General features: G+C 37.8%; 1 protein-coding gene across 1 annotated transcript in view; it reads right to left on the bottom strand.

Annotated features, from left to right (window-relative positions):
• The window catches only part of LOC101893045 (centrosomal and chromosomal factor), a 266,728-nt gene that overhangs the window by 57,988 nt on the left and 195,710 nt on the right, over positions 1-13,030 (bottom strand). The window lies entirely within an intron of this gene.

Raw genomic sequence — 13,030 nt, 5'->3', positions numbered from 1 at the left:
TACTGTCCGTCGAAGAGCTTGAGGTCTTCTACTGTCCGTAGAAGAGCTTGAGGTCTTCTACTGTCCGTCGAAGAGCTTGAGGTCTTCTACTGTCCGTCGAAGAGCTTGAGGTCTTCTACTGTCCGTCGAAAAGCTTGAGGTCTTCTACTGTTCGTCGAATAGCTTGAGGTCTTCTACTGTCCGTCGAAGAGCTTGAGGTCTTCTACTGTCCGTCGAAGAGCTTGAGGTCTTCTACTGTCCGTCGAAGAGCTTGAGGTCTTCTACTGTCCGTCGAAGAGCTTGAGGTCTTCTACTGTCCGTCGAAGAGCTTGAGGTCTTCTACTGTCCGTCGAAGAGCTTGAGGTCTTCTACTGTCCGTCGAAGAGCTTGAGGTCTTCTACTGTCCGTCGAAGAGCTTGAGGTCTTCTACTGTCCGTAGAAGAGCTTAAGGTCTTCTACTGTCCGTAGAAGAGCTTGAGGTTTTCTACTCTATAGAAGACCTTGAGGTCTCCTATTGTCTCTAGAAGATCTTTAGGTCTTCTATTGTCTCTAGACACCTTGAGGTTTTCTATTGCCTTGAGACCTTGAGGTCTCTAGAAGACTTTGAGGTCTTCTATTGTCTCTAGATGACCTTGGGTCTTCTACAGCTTCTAGAAGACCTCGAAGTCATCTACTGTCTTAAGAAGACATTGAGGGCTTTTATTGTCTCTAGAAGATCTGTAGGTCATACAAGACCTCGAGGTCTTCTACTGGCCATGGAAGACGTTGAGGTATTCTACTGTCTGCAGAAGAGCTTCTTTTTTCACCAAAAGAAACAAATATAAGTTCTTATTCATGTTTTCCTTTAGATGTCCCTTAAAATTTCCCCTTCCCACAAATCTAACTCCTGAACAGTTGACCTCCTTCTGTGCTATCAACTTCAACCCTTGCAGCAACCCTTACCAGAATCCACTTTTACAGCTTCTTACACAGTAATTGTTTATTTAATCGTCAAGTCATATGCCACAGTCAGTTGCCTCAATTCCTTTCGTTTCAGTCCAAACCACAAGTGTTGTTGGACGTCGGTCGTCGTCGTCTTCGTCATCGTTGTCCTTGTCAGAAACAATTTCATCATGTTCATCATTTATTGACGTACACTTATCACATTTCTTCCCCCCGAAGGCATTGACATTATTTGTATTTCCATTTCATGTCGTGTTTTTCCCAGCACAGCCCTGCCATGCTTACGTAGTCAAACAGCGAAGAGCAACAATAACAACAGAAATATAATATTTCTTCAATGTGAATGTTGATGATGCAGGGCCACCCCTTTTTTCCAGGCCCTGCTGGCTTGGCTTCTTATCAAACCGAGTTGAGGAAGGAATGCATCCGACAGCAATATTTTTATTTCATTTCAAATGTAATTCCAGAAGATATTATACGTGCTGCTGTGCTGCAATGGATGGGATGGATGGCAAATAGGCAGGCAGGATGCCTGGCTGACAAGGATCAGGAAGAGGAGGTGAAATGAGGGCAGGGTTAAAGTAGGAAACAAACATGAGAAAGAGAACTCTACATAGAAACGAATCCATTTCCGTTTTTAATGTTTAAATATTAGATCCGACTGCCAAATGTGTGGCGGTGGGTTGCAATGCAGAGGCGGCATCGATATCTGCACGCACTTACTCACTCTTCAGCCGCCCTGCATGAGCGTTAACGCTTGGCTTATGCTGTTGCATAGAATATTAAAAAAGCAGTGAGGAAGAAGCAGAAAAAAGCGTAGCACTCTAAAGTAGATGATGAAGATTGATGTGGAAATAATGACGACATTATGTGCCAAATGCAGGAAAAATTTAGCCTCCGCACTCAGTGTGTTTTCTTGGGAAAAGCAAAAAAGTACACCGAGAAGAAAAGGAATGGTTTTTGACTCATTGAGAACTTCTTTAGAGAAAATTATGATAATTATAGGTCTCAGAGGAGAAGGGTTCACATCTATTAAAGGCTCTCAAAATATCCCTTATTTAAAGAAAATGTTAAAAACTCTTAAACATCCAGCTCTTCTATGGACGATAGAGGGCTTCCATCACTTTATTGAACAATAGCTGGCCTCCACCTCTTCTGTGAAAGATAGAAGGCCACCCGCTCTTCTATGGACGATAGAAGTCCAACCGCTCTTCTATGGATGATAGAAGGTCTCCCGCTCCTTCTATGGACAATAGAACAGGCTTCATGGAATGACAGAACAGAAGAACACCTGCGAAAAGCCCATAGAGTACTTGTAGAAGGGTTCATATCTATCTCTCAAGATATTCTTTATTTAAAAAACATGTAAAGAACGCAGCTCTTTAAGAATGCAGCTCTTCTATGGACGATAGAGCCCTTTTATGAACGATAGCGGGCCTCCAGCTCTTCTTGGGAATATAGAAGGCCTCCCGCTTTTCTATGGACGAGAGAAGGCCTCCTTCTCTTCTATGGACGATATAAGGTCTCCCACTCTTCTATAGACGATAGAAGGCCTCCTGCTCTTCTATGGACGATAGAAGACCCTAGCGCCTTCTAGGGACGACAGAACAGAAGAACACCTGCAAAAGGTCCATAGGGTACTTGTAGAAGGGTTCATATCTATTAAAGGCTCTCAAAATATCCTTTATTTAAAGAATATGCTAAGAACGCTTAGAATGCAGCTCTTCTATGGACGAAAGGGGGCTTCCAGCCCTTTTATGAAATAGCGGGCCTCCAGCTCTTCTGTGGAAGATAGAAGGCCTCCCGCTCTTCTATGGACGATAGAACAGAAGAACACGATTCCTTATCAAGTCATTTACCCATTCAATTTTTTCTTTGTATCGCGAAGTCAATTGTCTTCAGAAAGAAGGAGGACATTTTCCTTTGTTTCGAAAGACCATTGACTGACTTCTTCCTGTGTTTCTCAATTTCAGTCTTCGAATGCAAATTTCATGCCAAACGATTCTTCTTCCTGTTTCTTGATGTTCTCGTTTACACTGTAATGCGACATTTGTTCTTACCTCCATGAAAAATGTGTCATGTCGTTTGTGTTCCCTCCTGTCGGAGTTGTGTTTTTGCTCTTATTTCTTATGCGAATTCTGCCTGTGTTATGCCCAAAAGTTTTTACAAGTTTTTAGCATATTTTTCCCCCTGCAACAGAAATGAAACGAAATTGTCACCCTAATGGCAGTGCGAAGGATGGTACGTATGTATGTGAGTGTAGAAGTATGCCCGCCAACATTTGCAAATCAAATTCCGAGCAGAACTTTTGTAATGTCATTGATTTTCAAATTTTCAAAAGGAGATTGAGGAAATGCATTCACCTAAATTGGATATTAAATGGAGAAAGAAGACAGATATTAAAATCGAGCTTGGATCATATATATTTTGATATTCGGAGATGGACAATATCGGTCCTACTCCATCTCGTACCCACAAAAAGAGAAGAGATAATCCGATTTTGCTCCAAACTGGCAAATTCATTAGTGCTACGTCAGGTGCGAAAATGGTCGATATCGATCTACTCCATCAAGTACCTCCTCCACAAAGTCACAATTGTAAATAATTACAACTCTTCTCAAATGTGACCTAAGAGTCCTTCAAATTACACACAACACAATATTTTCAAATTTTGAATAACCAAAAGGATTATAAAATCCGAAATCAGCATTGAGTTCTCTTCAAATTACACACATCATAATATTTTTATTAACCCAAGGTCTGGTGTGAAAATGGTATATATCGGTCCACTCCTTCTCCCGCCACAAAGGGTCAAAATTTTAGAGTATCCATGAAGCTCATAAAACGAGGAATTGACATCCGATTCCTTTCAAACTTGGTACGTCTCAATATTTCCACTAACACAGGATCTGTTATAAAGATGGTAGAGATCGGAATATTTCTTCTTGTATCTCCTCGACATAGGGTTAAAGATTTTGGAAAACACGCAACGGAAATAGCATCAAATTCTAGAATAAGTTTAGATTTGCTTGAGTTGGCGAATTATAGCCTTTAAACGGCCAAAGAAACCGTCACACGCTGCTCGAATGTTGCTCTGCGGTATTTTGGCCCATTCCCGGGAAGCGCTTGCTTGAGGTGATCGACACTTTGGTATTTTTTAGTGCCAACCTTGCTTTCCAAAATACTCCAGACACAATAGTCCAACGGATTGGTATCCTGAGATTTTGGTGGCCATTGTGCTCTCGAAATGAAGCGAGGAACCTCATTTTGTAACCATTCTTGGGTGGCTCGTGCTGAGGGCGATGATGCTGAGTCCTGTTGGAATGTTAAAGGTCTGCGGCCAAAATGATTGCATGACCAAGGCTCTAATACACCCCCCAGAATATTTTCGCAATAATATTCGGCATTTATTCAGATGCCACGGTCGATTAATACGAGCGGAGAGCGACCATCGGCTGTTTTGGCAGTTCTGGTGGCCAACCGAAGGTCCACTTGCCACCTCTTTGGCAAGTAAACACGATCAATTTGTTTGTTTACAAACTGCTGGACAACAAATGTTTTCTCATCGGAGAAAACCAAATTCGGCAGTTCACCACTTTCGGCCAAGCGAAGCAACTCTTTAGCTTGACTCTATTTGCTTTCTGTTGTGGTGTGAGTTCTTGCACTTTTTGGAATTTCAATGGCCCCTTACCCCGAGCTCATTTTTCAATATTTGCCGAATGGAGTATTGCGATATGTTCAACTCACGGGCCGTTTTTCGGCCACTGCGACGCAGGTTTCGATCAAGTCGCTTCTTTAATTTTCGAACCATTTCTGCTGACGTTGATGTTTTCTTCCGTCCACTTCCTTGACGTCGGGATCGCTACCGGTATCGCGGTAACGGTGATGGTACGAGACACAAAAGATTTATTCGCATTTAAATGCTCGAGTGGAGTACGATAGCCACTTGGTGTTTTCCAGCCAAATATAAAAAAATTTCACTATCCCGCCTGGATTCAATCACGAATAACTTTTTTTCTGGAAAATTCTCACCAAAATGCTTTTGTACGCTTATAAAAAATATAATGAGATGTCACTGGAATAATTGTAGTAGCTGTCAGACGAGTGGCTTGAAATGGCAGCAGTCTGAAGTTGGTTGTCCTTTTTTCATCTCACCCTATATATCTCCAAACCTGACACTGACAAACCTGACACGGGTCTACAAATTTTATAATCATAAAAATTGCACCTAAAATTCGTAAAACTTTCCGGAATAATTATTTTTCCCCTCGGACCACATTAAGCATTTCCCACTTTTCGTTTTATCCCAATAAACAAAACTACAAAACTATGACAGTTACTTCAACAGCTTTGTAAGGGTATGTGTTTGTAAGCAAAACTTCCCATAAAAGGACTTTCTCGAAGGATGTAAAACTTTAAATGTTTTTAAGGATTCCCCCACACCAGCTCTTTTTGGGCCATACCCTTCTTCTTTGCCGCTGTCGTCATTGCATTGACAATGTCACATTAAGTTTTTCCCCCCGTTTTCCTCAAGTTTGTTCTCCATTCCTGCTGCTGCTGCTGTTGTTGTAAGGTGTAAAGTGATGTGGGTATTTGGAAATGGGTTTGGGGGTAGATAACAGAAAAAAATACTTGTGTGTGTTATGTTTTGGAATTATGCCCATGGGGGCCAATTAAAGTGTAGGCAGGCAGGCAGGCAATTTTACGGCACGTTTTATAAAAATGTGAATGCGTGTTTGTTGTTTTTCTGGCAACTGTCTGTCGGTCTGTTTGTCTGCGTGTGGGGTATCAATGGTAGATAGAATGTGGTAGTGCGTAGGACATTTATGCAAGCATAATGGTATGATATGCTACGGTATGGGGAACTGCAGGAGGTGTTCTTTGACACATGTAGCAGAGGAAATTATTTATAAAAAATAGTTGCTTATTTTGCTGAGTTGACAATATTGAGTTCGCTTTAGGACTTATATGAATACATTCCATATTTGAAGGAAGCACTTTTAATGGAACCCGTACTCCAAATAGGTTTTTCAACGATCTGAATTCTTTGATTTGAGATTTCAATTATGAATGGTCAATATAATAGTAGGCTTCTTTGTAATCTTTGTACGAAATTAATGCTCTGTAGCGATCGGAAAGAATTCTGTTGTATATTATTACCCCTAAGTTGGTCATTTAGACACATGTCATTGACTTTCATCCCATTTATAATTAGCTACAATTTGAGGATTTTTTAACACATTTATGCCATGACTTGTTGTCCAGCTGTCTATCAACGACACTGCCGGGTGTCAATGTCATTTGGTGGCAAAAATTCTGCTGGCAACTTTTGAATAAAAAAATAGCTAACTTCAATTAAGTGAACATTTTACAATATTTTTCTGCCATAAACTTCCCCCTTCTATTTCTAGATAGCCCACATTCCCTCAAATAAGGGTTACAACCACTAGTACCACCCATGGTAATTGTTCCTACTTCGCAAGAGTTGCAAGGAGAAGGGGGATGTTTGTTAATTATAAAATTCCCTTCGGGTTTGCATAATCTTATCCTTTAATTGCCGCCACATCACAGCAAATGTGGACATTAGAATTTTCAAAACTTTTAGATTTGAAAATGTGTCGCAGCACATAATTTTCATTCCATTTTGTGTAGGAGAATTTAATTAGCAGACATTTGCTGGCATTTGTTGCGAGATTTAGCAACGCATTTGTTGGCATTCGTTGGGATTTAATTTTTCTGGTTCGTAAAAGTTTTGTTGGAAATAAATTCATTTAAATGCAGATTTATTTGCTCACATTTTAATGCTAACAGGAGTTGAAGCCAGGGAGGGATACAAGTTTAGAGATTTTTATTTTTTGTATTATTCCGACAGTTGACCTCGGCTAAATCGATCCGAAATTTTATAAAACCGATTTCTTTCCCATAGATATGGGGTTTAAGACCGTAATTCAGATGAGGCTTATTATGTCTGTACCTTATGATTTATACAGACGAAACTAGAATCTTGAAATTATGCACGAGGTTCAATTTTGGTGCGTAGGCATGTGATAAGCCTGGGTTTTTTTGGAAATTCGTAATACGAAATGAACTAAAATGTACCAAAAATTTAAACTTTGTATTGGACGACAAATGGAATAGGCAAATTTTCTGAAATTTGGAATGAAGGTCAGAAGTGCAGGATAGATGTACAAAAGGGTCTTTCGGAAATCGAACTTTAATGTTTAGAAAAGTTCAAAAATGGTACTAAAGTTCTGAAATGGTACCATATGGTATTATGTGTACGGATAGAGCTAAAAACTTGATTTTTGATATGAGAATCTAAATTGGAAGGTAAGTTTGATATATGAAGGTGGTTTTGCGAATGTGTACTAAGCGTGCGAACTGTACTAAATGGTATTATATTTGGAAAATTTTGGTTTAGGGCGAACGGATGAAGCTGGAATTTGCAAATTTTGTATTGAAGTCTCTGTTGGTGGCAGGTTTGTGGTAGGTTTGTAGACGTGGTTTTGGAAATGTGTACTGTAAGTTCACGAAAAGTACTAAATAGTACTATGTTTGGTACAATTTGGTACTGCGTGAACAGACACTGCTTGACATTTGAAATTTGGCATTAGGGTCGCTGTTTTGAAAATGTGTACTATAATTGTAGGAAAAGTACTAAACAGTACTATATTTGGTACAATTTGATACAATATTGTATTGGGTTATCTGTTCACCCTGAACAGCTTGAAATCTGAATTTTTGTATCACGGTCGCTATCCATGTGTAGCCTGGACATATGGGGGTGGTTTCGGAAATTTGTACTATAATAGTACGAAAAGTATCGAATGGAACTATATTTGGTATGGAGGGAAGGGATAAAAGTAAAAAATTTCTGAAAAAAAATTCTAATGGTATCTGTGTTTGAGATTTGGTGGGGGTTTGGAAATGCGTCCTGTATTTGTACGAAACTTATGAAATGGTACTAAATTTGGTATCGGGTTAAAAAAATCGGAAACTGGAAACTTCTAATTTGATATTGTGGTCTCTGTTGGTATCTGGAATTGAGATATGAACCATATGTACCATATGACGGTGGTTTCAGAAATGTGTACTGTAATCGCACAAAAAGTACTAAATAGTACTAAATTTGGTATTGGGTGAAGGAAAATAACAGAAATCCAGAAATTTGATTTTGAGGTCTATGTTGCCATTTGAAATTGGGATGTGAATGAAGGTGGTTTTGAAAATGTGTCCTATATTTGTTCGAAAAGAAGTTAACTGGGTACTGGGCGATGGGATAGGGCTGGAATCCCGAAATTTGGTATAGGTGCCACTGTTTGTGTCTGTGGTCAAGAAAAGGAGCTGATTTTGGACATGTGCACTAGAATTGATGGAAAAGTACTAAATAGTACTATATTCATGTGTAGCCTGACTATATGGAGTTGGTAGGTTGTGTACTGTAATTGCACAAAATGTACGAAATAGTACTAAATATGGTATTGGGTGAAGGGGTAGAGCTGGAATTCCGAAATTTTATATTGAGGTCTCTGCTGGTATCAAGGACTGAAATTAAGAGGTGGTTTTGGAAATGCGTGCTAAAATTGTCCGAAAAGTACTAAATGGTATTAATGGTAACCCTCGTATTGTTGTCAGCACTGTTGCCGAAGACAATATATACCTAAAATTAACGGATTCCCTCATTTAGGTTACCTTGCGCGCCAAACTTTCAGAACACCAATACACGATTCTTATATTTTTAGCTCTACTTTCATAATCCGTTGAATTTTCCCAGCAATTATTGAAATAAATTGAATTTTGTCGCCCAGTGTTTTTAAGAAAAATATTGAAATCTTTTTTCTTCGCCACAAAACTTGCCTAATAACTGAGTCATCAGTTTTTGTTTTGTTTTTTTTTAATATTTTTTTTGGTGGGAGATAAATTACCGAAAGTGATATCATTTAGTCCAAAATGATGACCGACTAAACTGTCTGCCCGCCTGTCATTCAAATGAGCAAATGTCATCAAGTTTAAAAATGAAATTATGACAGAAGTTTTATTTTTTTAAACAAAACTTAATTTTGTAAGAGCCATCCCGCCATTGTCACCAAAAAGTCATTAACATAAAAAATTTAATGCAAAAATTGACATTTTTGTCTGAGATCATAATCTTGATTCTCCGCTGGTGATGAAAGGGAGTGGGGAAGAGAAAATGTAAAAAAAAAAAACAAACCTCGGTGACTAGATGCCGGCAACTAATGACTAACATGTGTTTTATTATCTTGGGAGGAAGATGAGGATGGGGAATCGACGACCAACTGGCAGTAATGAGAAATTAAATGCAAAATACCAGGCAAGAAAAAAACCCTCGACTAAATATCTGCAGCCAACAGGCAGGAAGGAGGTGGGGGGATAAGCAATCAAAGACCGCAAAAATTAATGATATTTCTTTTTTTTAATGACAATTTATGGAGTAGAAAAAGACATACAATCATACATCTGTGTATGATACTTAAATGAATGTACGTTTGTAAGAATGTATGCTGATTGTTCATCATGAGCCCTGTTGTGGTGCAACGAACCGAAACAAAAGTACAATTATTCCCGACAAACTCATGGAACATGTTATTATGGTTCCATCAGCCATACAAACAACAATCATCAGTCTATCTAGCCAACCATCCGACCGACCAACCAACCAACCCAGCATAATACAATCAGCCATCCATCAGCAACAGAAGACAATGAGGGATGTTGTTGCTGAAGAAGACAAAAACCAAAAAAAAAGGAAAAAAGACCAGACTCATCATTCAAATGTAAGAAGAAGAAAAAATGACGAAGAAGAACACTAATGGTCATTACGGTTTCATTGTTTTTAGGACCGTACAGCGTGGTATTCAATAGTTACGACACATACAAAATTCAAAGTCATTGAACATTCATTCATTTCCCGAAGTTTAAGTTGATTTGCTTAGCTGCTGCAAATGATAAGACTGCAAATCGATTATGTATGTGTGTATTTACATACATATGTATTTGTAGAGAATATTAAATGCACTCCCATTCGCAATATTTTAGAGAGGATTTAAAACAAATATGGATTACAAAGGATCTATTCCAAGCAAGTACTTTTATGTTAATGGTGGCCCACAAAATAATTCACGCTTCGTTACAATTTTTTTTGTAGAAATTAAATAGCCAGTGCCCCCTACTTCGTCAGTAAAAAGTATACGTTAAAATATTCGATTCAATCCAATAGTTCTTGCTGCAAAATGCACAATTTGTTCAGTTTGACAACTTATTTTAATTAAAATTTCCTATATCGTAGCTAAATTTTTAGACTTTTAGGGTTTTATATATTATTCAAGTTTTTCCTATTTCGGAAAGAAAAATGGGAAAATATTAACCTTTTACACCCAAAATTCTACATAATCTTTCATTTTGAAGTTTATCGAGAAGGATATTAAAACAACAGCACAATTGGTCCACATCCGAAACTGTCTCCTTATATTATTTCAGGACCCACCTTCTATCCATTAACTTAAAGGAAAATTTAGCACCATTTGCTACCTTTCGAACAATTATAGTATGACAAAATCCAAACAAAAAAACCTTCTCCCAAAACTAGATACCAAGAGTGGCCTCCACATCAAATTTCCGAATCTCACCCAATCCCAAATTTAACCATAACCATACTTCTCCAACATATATACTGCGCATATTCAAAACCAGCAGATTCTCTGAATTCCAGTACATAGTACTCTTCGCACAATTATGGTACACATTTCAAAATTAGTACCACATAGTATTTTTTGAACTATTATAGTACACGTTTCCGAAACCACCTCCATATGTCCAGATTACACATGAACATCGACCTTAATACAAAATATCAGATTTATAGAACAATTTGTACACTCAATACCAAACTGTACCAAATATAGTACTATTTCGTACAATTAGATCAATTATGATACACATTTCCAAAACCAGCTGCTTCGGTCAAACACAGAAACCAACAGTAAGATTTTCAAATTTCCAAATTTCAGGATGATTTTAACTCTATTCCTTCAGCCAATACAAAATGTAGTACTTTTCGTACAACTGATGCACATATTTCCAAAAATTATCACCATATCTCAATACCAGATATCAACAGAGATCACAATATCAAATGTGAGAAATCCAGCCCTATCCCTTCACCCAACACCACATTTAGTACCATTTAGTACTTTTTGTACAAATATTCCAAACCTTCACCAAATCTCGAATACAAATAATGTCAGTAATCAAATTATTAAATTTCAGAATTTTAGCTCTATTCCTTAACGCAAATCCAAATTTAGTACCACTTAGTACTTATAGTACATATTTTTGGAAACAGCCTCATATATGGGTAGCCCATGAACAGCGACTCTAATACAAAATTTTAGATTTCTTGCACTATCTGTTCATCAAACAATCGTACCAAATAAAGTACTAATTTGTACTTTTCCTTCAATATTAGTAACCATTTCCAAAATCATTTACATAATCTAAATATCAAATTTCAGGATTTGAGCTCTATTCCATCACCCAATAATATATTTAGCACCACCCCGTACTTTTCGTACAAATATAGTAAAAATTTCCGAAACCACTTCCAAGTGTCCAGGCTAGACATCGACAGCGAGTGAGATACCAAAATGTGAAATTTTAAGCACTATCTGTTGACCCAATACCAAATTGTACTATATATAGTACTTTTTAGTACTTTTCGAACAATTATAGTACACATTTTCGAAAACCACATCCATATCTTAGTCCTAGATACTAACACAAACCTCAATACCAAATGTCTGGATTTTAGTTCTATCCCTTCACTCAACGACAAATTCAGTACCATTTAGTACCTTAAAATTTTAGTACACATTTCTAAAACCAAGCGCAGAAGCAAAAAGACACCTCAATATCAAGCTGGAGAATTTCAGCTCTATTCATTCACCCATCAGCAAATTTAGTACCATTTAGTACTTTCCGTACAAATATGGGACGCATTTCTAAACCAGATTTTTAGATTTCTATTTGTTCACTCAATATCAGATTGTACCAATTATAGTACTATTTGTTGCTTTTCATGCACTCGTAGTACACATTTCCGAAAAACCACCCCTCTATCACAAACCTTCTACCAACGGGGACCCCAATACAAAATTTGAACCAGTAAAGAAAGTCTTAAAGTCGGGCGGGGCCGACTTTATGATACCCTACACCACTTTGCTAATTTAGTAGAGCTCCGCATAACAATTAAAAGTTTTTATGGGACAATTCAATCATACACGCTATGTTTATAATTATAATTTAAAGTTCAAAGGACTAAATATGCCAAGGCATTTGTTTCTTTTAAATTCGGGCTGGTATTGCCCAATTGGTGCACAATTAATTTGAAATCGGATAAAGATATATATGGGAGCTATATCCAAATCGGAACCGATCTCGATTAAATTTGGCAAAGATATTTCTGAACTGTATTTGATATATTTCCCTGAATATCGTTGTTACGGAGTGCATATTACGGCTGTGGAGGACAAAAATAACAAATCGGATGAACAATATATATGGGAGCTATAGCTATATCTGAACCGATTTCGATCAAATTTGGCATACTTATTTTCAGGCCTAATTTGGCTGTATATGCAAAATTCCATACAATTCGGGCTGATATTACACGTTTGGTGCACAATAAAAGGTAAATCGGACGAAGATATATATGGGAGCTATATCTAAATTTTGACCGATTATCTCCAATTTCAATAGGGTTCGTCCTTGGGCCAAAAAAGTGATCTGTGCAAAATTTCATCTGGATCGGCCAATAAATGCGACCTGTACTTTGTTTACAAAAATACATGGACAGACGGACGGACGGACATGCATGAATCGACTCAGAATGTGATTCTATGCAGATCATCAAAAGGAACTATGGGTCTATCTCGTTTCCTTCTGCCTGTTACAAACAAATGCACAAAGACATAATACCCTGACCACCTTGTGGTGTAGGGTATAAAAATGCAGTTTTATCCATTCACCACAAACCTAACTTTTCTAAATATGGTACCATTTAGTACAGTTCGCGCACTTAGTACACATTTCC

This window comes from Musca domestica, unplaced genomic scaffold (genome assembly GCF_030504385.1).
Source record: "Musca domestica strain aabys unplaced genomic scaffold, Musca_domestica.polishedcontigs.V.1.1 12, whole genome shotgun sequence".
Taxonomy (NCBI): Eukaryota; Metazoa; Arthropoda; class Insecta; order Diptera; family Muscidae; genus Musca; species Musca domestica.
The sequence above is the reverse complement of the archived record's forward strand: the minus strand, read 5'-3'. Positions and strand labels throughout refer to the sequence as shown.